A 10,160-nucleotide genomic window follows, 5' to 3' on the forward strand; every position below is an offset into this window, starting at 1 on the left:
CTCCTCAATGAAAAACTTTGCCTCAAAAGATCTGAGGAAAATACAATTTGACATCAGAGTTGTTGTACCCACGAGATGTCTGATGGCATGGCTAGCTGGTTCCTTAGAATTAAGATCATATTTTAAAGGAATATTTCAAAAAGTTCTAAAAAAAGGAGAGAAAGAAACAGCCGAAGGACTTGAGTGTGCAGACACACGAATTGCATGTCTGGGAGGAACATTCGTGCAGGAATCAAATCATATTAGGATGAATATAATTCTTGTGTTTTCAATTACTTGTCAGAAGCCCTTTCCTTGAGAAAGTAAACAATTCCAATCTTGGTGTAAAAAAAACAGACTGGTGGTGTGTCCCGCTAATATGTTATGTCACTGCTGTTTGATCACAGGTTTCTTCATTCATAAAGTAATAGACGAAATGTAAATGCATTGTAATTTGCCAAGGAAAAGTGGCTGTGGGTAATTCATCAAAGAGCCGTGGTTTGGTCTCATACATTTCATCACGCCTGGTATAACTAACTTATTAAGACTTTCTTTCAGTTTGTAAATGTCTTTAGAGTGAAGGCTTTTGGAGACAGATACCATTTGGTGTATGGAGTGACCGTTGTTTTTTCTTTACGTATCATTCTCAGATAGGACAAAATGTTGAATGTATTCTATAAAAAGGGCCTTTGTGACATGGAATGTAAATAGCCTATTTTGGGGATCTGGACAGTGCTTTAAGTGTCGGTTTGAGGTTTCAGATCAGCATCCCCAGTGAAAGTAAATTGCAAATTGGGAAAATTGGCTGGAAACCAGTGAAAGTGGAAGAGTCTTAGCCGTCAGGGGATGCTTTAAATAAAACAGGAGAAACCTCATGGTGATTCATTCACATAACAGATCGTCAGATTAGAGCATTTGACCATGTAGTTTGGGCTAAGTATTTATAACGGAGTAAAAAGCTCTCATCTGTGCATTCCACGGACTCTTGTGAGTCCACACATTCTTCAGTGTAGTTTTCTGGTCACCCTTTAGTACGCCTCCCAGAAGTTTATTACAACCGCTGGCCACTGGTGTCCAGACACCGGGCGGCAGGGGACTTTTCTTGTTGAACTCGCTGGCAGATTTCAATAATTTCAACAATTAATTCTATAATAAATATTGTTGCTTTGCAGCGTAATTCCAAAAACGACTCGCAGTCACGATCGTTGGGGTTCGGTGAGTCCCCCTCCCTTCTCTCCCTCACCCATAGCCTTAGAAGGCTAATTCTTAAAACTACAAACAGGTCTCGCGTGGCCTGTATTTCTCAAAGCCTATCCAGTTACTAAATTCTGTGCTGGGAGCGTCTACTGGGAATGGGAAAGGGCAACACAGCTGAGAGGCTCAGTGGTTTGACAGCCCTCCAGATCTTTTCACAGTCTTCGGGCAGCAGGCCAAATTCAAGTACAACTGTTTCCTTTGGTAATGTATCGAGGGCCAAAGGTTTTTTTCCCCCTCTTTTTGGTGAAAAAAAAAACATTATTCAACCCCAGAATGAATGCATATCCATCCAAAGGGTGAATGAAAGAATCATTAATATGAATTACAATCACATCACTGCCATCGTGATATATTTGCTCAAGAAAAAAGCAGGGAAACTACGGCGAGAAAAGAAGCATTTCTTGGCAAGGTAAGCTGACCCTGAACAAATGTTTTTGCACAGATGTCTGGCTATATCTCTTTAAGTTTTACTATATCCCATTTTTCTTTGTTGCTGAATGAGGGACGATGGCACATTCAGATAGGAATCTTTAACGCTCTACAACACCAATGAATTTGCGCTGCTTGTTGAGAGTACAAGGGAATAATTTGACACAGGTGTATTGTTGCTGCCTGAATCCTGACTGGTGAACTTTCTCACATGTTACTTCAATTAAGACATCCAGGCTCCAATGACAAGAATGCTCGCAGCTTCTTAGTGCTGTCAACCGAAGCTTTCACAAAGCTGCAGCCACTCCTCTGTTGGGTGCTAAGATGTGGTTTTATTGCCTAACGTGACAAAAACTGTTGGGAGGTCAATAACTAAAGAGAGTTCAGATGGACTAGACAAAGTGCAGCGTGCAACAGCCCAGTCGTGAATCACCTACCATCACATGACCAAAGAAAGAACCTCGCCAATCTACCACCTACTGATTGTGTTACTAAGGGCTTCAAACAGTTGAAGTGAAATTGCCTTGTTGAAAACCAAAGGGAAGTAAGGGTGAGGAATTCGAGAGAAACTCATTTGCCTTTTCCTCCTCAGTAACACAGTGGGCATAGCAAGGGTACAGCAGGAAAGAGAAAATTGATCACAGTCGAACTTGGCCCGATAAGCCAGGAAGTGCTGATTTGAGAAGGAAGGAAACCTGAGATTGCTCCCGAACCCAATGACAAGAAACGCGGTCTTCCACTTTCAGATGAGAGTTTCGGGGCGAGATCATCGGGGCGATAAAGCGATCTCTGACGTCACCGGGGCCACACAGGTTGACAGAGATCTTTCGCAGAATGTGGCAATGGGACAGAAAATGAGTTTTTTTGATTAGGCCGACTCTTTTTCTGAGTTGTTAGTCTGTTTCAGTCCATTATATTTGGTATACAACTGATTGCAATCTGAACTCTCAAGTAAATAAAACCGTCCCACGCATTTCAGGAATTTCACACAACATCCAGGCTGGATGGCATGCCGTGCTGAGATTCCATCGCATCACAATAACTAACACCTTCATGCTTCTGTAAGCCCAGCAAGCGTTGAGTGTATGTAGCCTCTTTTGCGAAAATTGAAGAATTTATATGACTTTTTGTTCGCTTCCCTGTGCATTTTGAAAAAATGGAATTTCCTTTTTTATAGTACCACGAAATGACTATAAAGTATCTTGAACCTTGAACCTTGAAGACTTGTGCTGTGATCAATGTGCAAGAACATTGTGAAACCCTTAAGAGGGTGCTCAGTAGAATACTTTAATATCATAATCAATGTCAATATCACTGCATCTTAACCAATGTTTTTGGAGCCGGTTTGGTCATTTCCCCAATATGTTTGTTATTCATACCATCAGGGTACTTCATATTAAACTAGCTGGTTCCCCTGAGGTAAATATGAAATATAGATTAAATATAAAGATTAGGAAGTGGACATTAAAATAAGCAAAAGAGTTCTGGCAACAGGCACCCCTGCTATCATCCCCACCACACACACACACACACACACACACACACACACACACACACATACTCCCATGCATACCTAGACACAAACACACACACACATACTCCCATGCATACCTAGACACAGAGAGAGAGAGAGAGACACACACAAACACACACACACACACACACACACACACACACACACACACACACACACACACACACATATACACATGTTGGGCTTTAACACTTCCTTACATGAATGGAACCACAGTAAAACCCAGACGACACATTGTCTTGTGTGACAGGACTTGTTGAACAGTTTTCCATTACCATGCTGATTACTACATTTTTTAAAGCCCATACTATCATCATCAGTTTAGATTTCTGTTGAGTAATATTACACTTTTCTAAAACTATTTCAAATTTCAAGATCATTCTTACCTGCAACTGAGAGGTTCGGCAATGGGTTCCCCTGTGGCGCCCAACTACGCTAACCTCTTTATGGGCAAATTCAAAGTGGACATTGTGTATGCTAATAATCCTTACTATAAGTTTATTAAATATTATTGGAGGTATATTGATGATGTATTTTTTGTTTGGAGCGGCACAGAGGCTGATTTTACCATTTTACCATGTGTTATGACTTGAATGAAATTGCATTTCTGGATGTTCTTGTTAAGAAGGATGGTTTGTTTAATGCTGTACAGAGAGAAGTATATAGGAAAGACACAGATAGGAACACCTTCTTACAATATAATAGTCATCACTTGTCTGTATTAAAAAGATCTTTGCCTTACAGCCAATTGTTGCGCGTTAAACATATTTGTAGTACAGCCTTTGAGTCGCATGCTCAGGCGCTTTGTGAAAGGTTCAAAACCAGAGGTTATAAGGAATCTACATTAGAACAACGGTTGGACAAGGGTCGCCAGGTATCTAGGGCTCAATTGTTTAGGCCTAGCACTAGGCCGAAGTCAACAGGAGTGGCCATGGTCTCTACTTACGGCCCCATATCTCAGTCTGTCAAACAAGCTATAGAGAAACATTGGCATACAGTATTCGTTAAGTGTTTCAGACACACCCGAGATTTTTCTATAGGAGGTCACAGAGACTCTCTAGTAAAAGTTGATCTACCCAAGACACGACCATCACATTTTCTATCTTCTATACCTATTGGAAATGTTCCTTGTCACATTTGCATACAGTGCCACAACATGCAAAAACTGAAGTCTATTGTTCATCCCAGGACGGGGTGTACATTAAAAGTGAAGGGCAGAATCACATGCAGAACATCATTTGTTGTGTATGTATTTATGTATGTATGTATGTATGTGAAGTGTACTTGCAACTTATATTACGTTGGGAAAACAAAGAGAGAATTAAAAACAAGAATCTTTGAACATAAGTGTGCAATAAGAAATAGAGATGAGAAGTCGTCAGTGGCGTGTCGTTTCTATTAATTTAAACATGATGTTAGTGACTTGAAATTCTGTGGGTTGGAAAGAGGCGGAAACAGAGAGAATTTACTACTTAGAAGGGAATGATGGATTCATCAGTTAGACACATTGATACCTAAGGGACTAAATGAGGAATTGTTGTTGCATTGCTTTTTATGATTTATTTGTTGAATTTATTTTCATCTTTTCATGTTAATTAGTGAAGTCATGTGGGTGGATACGAGTGCAGTGATCACCATACTGTATATTGATCGCACCTGTACTGTATATGAAACATCTGTCCACAGGCAATAAGAGTTATGCATGACTAGGAGTTCTGTACTCTCGTTTGATTTCTAATATTACATATGCAGGTTTCAATAAATCTGCTCACAATAGATTACAAAATGATAATCTAATCTTATATTACTGTAGGTCCTATAAAAATAATTTACTCCTCTAATGATACATATTTCAATTCTAATCCTAAAGAGCAAGTTGGCATACAATGTACAAGTTCATGTCAAAACCCGATAGTCCGTATTGCAACCCATCTCTCGTAACTGAATTAACACACAAATCACTACAAATACTTGGAAAATGACTGCTGACTACTGCTGTCTGTTTATGTAAAGGTATATGTTACTTCTTCACAATTTATGTGAGTTTGGAAAGAAGCAAGTTTCAACTGAGACTGCGGCCTGTCAGTTGTGGCCTAACATCCTGGTGCATGTAAAAGCATTGCATACAGATGTTTTGTCAGTGCACTTACAGTTTATTGGGCATATGGAAGTGACCCACTAGTGATGCTCAATACAACTTGCAAGCCATTGGCTAACTGTTAAAAGCAAGAGATGATGCTGTGACCCGATGGTCCATAAGCCCACTCTTGCTGTCAGAATTGCCTGGGCCGCAGCCTTTGCATGGTCCCTCAAGATGGCTAACCATCATCATGTAGCTTGAGGCAGAATAGTTTTGGGGCCAAATTAAATACAAGATTGATCATCCCTTGATGGATGATGCTGAGGGCGTGAAAACATTAGCCTTTGAGCAATCTCACACGTCACATGTGAATCTTTAAACAGGCTACGCCCACAGGTGCTCTACAAAGTATGTTGAATACCAGAACTGTACCACTTGTCTTACTGAGGACAAGGGATGGTAGCCAAACCGCCTTGAACTCACAGGACCACTAGAAGACAGTATTCATTATTTACAGGGGATATATGAGTTTATAATCATGCCATTTGGTTTAAATTATGCCCCGTCCCCTTTAGAACTTTGCCTCTTTCTAGGAATACATGTTTTATCCATTTGTATTGATGCTGTGTTGATGTACCACTTGCTAGACACCTACAAATCACTAGAAAATAACTTGAGACTGTTTCAATGACAGGTAACCTACAGGGGGCAAGTCGTAAAGTGTAATGTAAAAGGGTTTGCTGCCATGCATCCTGTTAGGATGTCTGCTGGAAACTGGAGGGGAAAAAAACAGAAGAGGTAATGCCCTTGTTTGCAGGAGATTACCGATGGATCATCCAATGATTCCCAAAGACAGCAACCTCACTGCAAGTATTGCTTCAAGGGACGGACGCTGGCAGGAGCGCACACATGCCAGCGGTCTGGAGCTCTGACTGCAAGGATTTATACGCACTGACAAAATCTCCAGCTCTGTCTCATGCTGACTTCTCACTTCCCTTTCAGCTTCATACGGATGCCTGCTCGAGCAGCCCTGGTGCTGGGTTAGCATTAGCATGGCCAGGGGCATGAGATGGCTTATACTTGTAGAAGCTTGGATGGCAGAGACTGGATGCATTTCCTAATGTTACAGTACGCTGCAGTGAGTCCTATCAATGGTGAGCTTGGATGCTGTAGAACGATAATGGATGGCCCAACTTGTCTAGATAATATATGTTTTCATTGGAAATTATGAATAGGAGAATAGGGGTCTTTGCACAAACTGAATCCACTGGCATCTCCTGTCCCACCTTCGAAGACGTCAGACAACCACATGAACCACATGTTCATGTTAACTTTGTACATTTGTTTACATTTGTACAACGTTTTACTTCATTTTGGAGCTTATAGCCCTTCATCATGTTTTGTGTGCTTCTCACCACTGGTTTGTATGCAACTTATTTGACGCCTATAAACGATCTTTTTTTAGCACCATTTCTTATCCGAAATGAGTTTCCTGTAAAAGCGTGGATCTCTGACAGCATGGGAGATGGTCCTCAGATGCCAGATGCCACTCCGTCTTTTTGGATCTCACAGCAGCACATTGTTAACTAATTAAATAATCACACATTTTCCTGTCTCAGATTCTGTCCAGAACCACACTATTTTGCTCTGCCAATGTGCCTTCAGGGATTTCAGACTCAATCCCTGTGAAGCATTTCTGAACCCTGGCCTGTCCATTCAACAAAATACCCAACCCAGATTGTGAAATCATGAAATGTTGCTTTGAGATGAAGTTCAGGAGAAGCAATGCACAGATCATTTCCTTTAGGAGGTAGGAAATCTCCTCCTAGCCCTCTGCACTATGTTATTTGCTCTCTACATCTAGGATCTGCTTATTCAATTCATCTTAATTCAATGATCCCCAACCACCCACTGCTGTCTTCTGATGAGCGTCTGTTGTGTCATTAAATTGTTGACTGTTAAATGTAGCTATTGTATTGTTGATATTTGTTGATATCTGCTACATACCATAACTATAACACCCAAGCCTCTCCTTTATGATCACTTTATTCAAACTTAGTCAACGTATCTCATGACCATGGTCAGTTATCTCAGTAAACATCAGCTCTTTCATGGACCCAACCTATATGAGATTGATGAACCTGTAAACTGCTGATGGTATTCTTAGGCAACTAGGAAAAAAAGGACTTAGGATTTAGTAGAATACATTTTACAGACTAACATGATGTCAATGATGAAAGAGCCGAGACTTGACTGAAGATATTGTGTTATTCATTGCACAGATCCACTGGTATTCACATTCACAGAAACAGCACTCACACTGAAATAAACTTGAGCTCACATATGAATCCCCTGACCAAATGGGAAATGTAGTAATGAAGGTCCCCACAGGAGCATACTACTTTTCAATACAAGCTCAGGAATGGCAAAAATGTGAGTTTTGGCAGCCGGACGGCACAAAGCATATTTAACAAACGCAGTGTGGGGATCCCTTTATGCTGTGAGCAATTCAGCACACTTGAGACTTTTTTTCTCACTCTTTTCTGAGGCCCCCCCCCCCCCACACACACACACACACACTCCACACACACACACACACACACACACACACACACACACACACACACACACACACACACACACACACTCTCACACACACACACACACACACACACACACACACACACACACACACACACACACACACACACACACACACACACACACACACACACACACAGACACACACACACCACCACCACCCCACTTCCCCCAGGCTAGCCTGCACTGTATTTGTGTGTCTGACTAGATTTCGCAGAGATTTTATCCTTGGTTCTTGAGCGAAGAGGTGTTACATTTCGTTTGGTGATCATTTTGTTGCATAAATCATCACAGAGTGGGGTGGTCCAGGGAGAGAGAGCTTATTTTTACTTTGGCAGATGCTCATGTGGTTAGACTTGAGCGATAGCGGAGAAATTTTGGTCACGGTTATGGTTTCCAGCTTCAACAGGAGAATAGCCATGGATGGATTGTCTCTTTTTAAAAAGGGACTGAAGCAATAAAATCAACTTAATAGAGGAATGAGGGGTTTGTTTTATTACACAGCTGTTCTCATTGTGTTGCTCCGTCTTAATGAGAACCAGGGAATGAGCAGTGACAAAGCTCTGATTGCGCTAACAGTTTGTCAATCAGGAAACATTTTATTGGACAGCATCAGTGTATTTCAAAGGCTTGGGTTTCCTAAACCAGATTAAGATTCATCATCAAAGCAACAGCGGGAATAATGGCACTGCTGTCATTTAAGGAAGTGGTAACACCACATGCTTCACTGGCTGTCACTCAGTAACCTCACAGAATTAGTTTCGAACAAAAACAAAACCAAAAAAAAACTGTTTTTTGGAAGCCTGTTTCTCATTCCATTCATAACTGTCTCACAACTTGTCATTCTCTGCTGTCGAATGTGAAATCACTCGCTCACCTTGGGGCCAGCACTTAGGTACTGAGTATTGGGTGTGGAACACGTTGAGGAAATAAAAAATATTTGAGAGTTTAAGGAATTTGCACATATCTAGGGGGGGGCCGTGCAAAACCACAATAAAATTTGAAAAACAGTTGTGCTAATAGCAATAAGATATGGACAATTGCGTGTTCCACGTCCAAGTGGGAATAAAAAAGAACGCAGGACGCAAAACAGGAAGCAACATGGTGTTGCTGTTGGCACGTTTGCAGTGCTTAAGTTCTTGAAACTTCATTTTTTATTTTTCGTATGTGGATGTGAACACTGGCATCCACAGTGAGGTTTCACAGATGTTCTGAGTTTCTCCCCCCATGTGTGACAATAAGTAAGCATATAACATGTTTCATTAAATCTGAGATGTGGCTGTTTATGAAACGATTACTCACAGTTACATTTACGCCAGGCAATAGCTGAATACACTCAAATTTTATGACTTACAGAATAAAAAAATAAATAAAATAACAAAAATCTTACAAACTCCACTATGTGTTCAATGCATTTGTTGGTAGAGTCAGTCTTCAGTGGTCTATCAAATTCATTACATTGCTATTTGAAGGCCTTTCAAACAGATTCTACAGCTATAAAAGTAAATGTAGCAGACACGTCTTTAAAAGAATAAGGTAGGGGAATGTCCTCTGTTAAAGCCACATGGTGGAGTTTGTGGCCAAGACTTAAAATATTGCAGGTCACCACTCGGCCAGGACTTTTTCCCCTGAAGCATTGCTGTTCAGAGCTGGTGCCCACTCAACAGGTTCAACCTCATAGTATGCAGGCTTTTGATTAAAAAGCATTCATGGAATTTTTCCACTTGGTCTCCATTGCCAGATGTCAACGAAAGGGATGACTGTGAATCAAGTGTGATTTTATGGGCTTTGAAATCTTTCAGAGCTCATTGCCTGAGTGCATTCTCAGATGTTAAGCCATTGTGCTTTGACTGGACTCGAGCAATTGTGTCTGGGGATGATAAACTGTTTAATTACGAAGGGCTTGCAGGTGGAGAGGGCTAAATTCATGTGGCTTTGTGGTATTCTCCATTTAAGTGAAGCCTAAACTAGGCTAGTTGTCATTTTGTAGCATATGAAGCAAGTGCATGCTATCCTGTCATATACTAGAAACCCTCCTATTTTCAGTCTACTCAAACGGCACATTCCCACCTAAAAAGATGTTTAATTCCTCCTGCCAACATTTATAAATACAAAATAGGACAAATACCCTCAAGAAGAATTTGCCTCCTCAGTCAAGCACCATTTATCAGTTTCAGAGACACAAGCAAAAGAGGTTAAATACATGTTATCTGTGTTTTGGGACTGTTTATCAAAATGTCTCATGAAGGCCCAAGGAAGGAACAATCTTCAGTCAATGAG

The sequence above is a fragment of the Sardina pilchardus genome, chromosome 8, assembly GCF_963854185.1.
Source record: "Sardina pilchardus chromosome 8, fSarPil1.1, whole genome shotgun sequence".
Taxonomy (NCBI): domain Eukaryota; kingdom Metazoa; phylum Chordata; class Actinopteri; order Clupeiformes; family Clupeidae; genus Sardina; species Sardina pilchardus.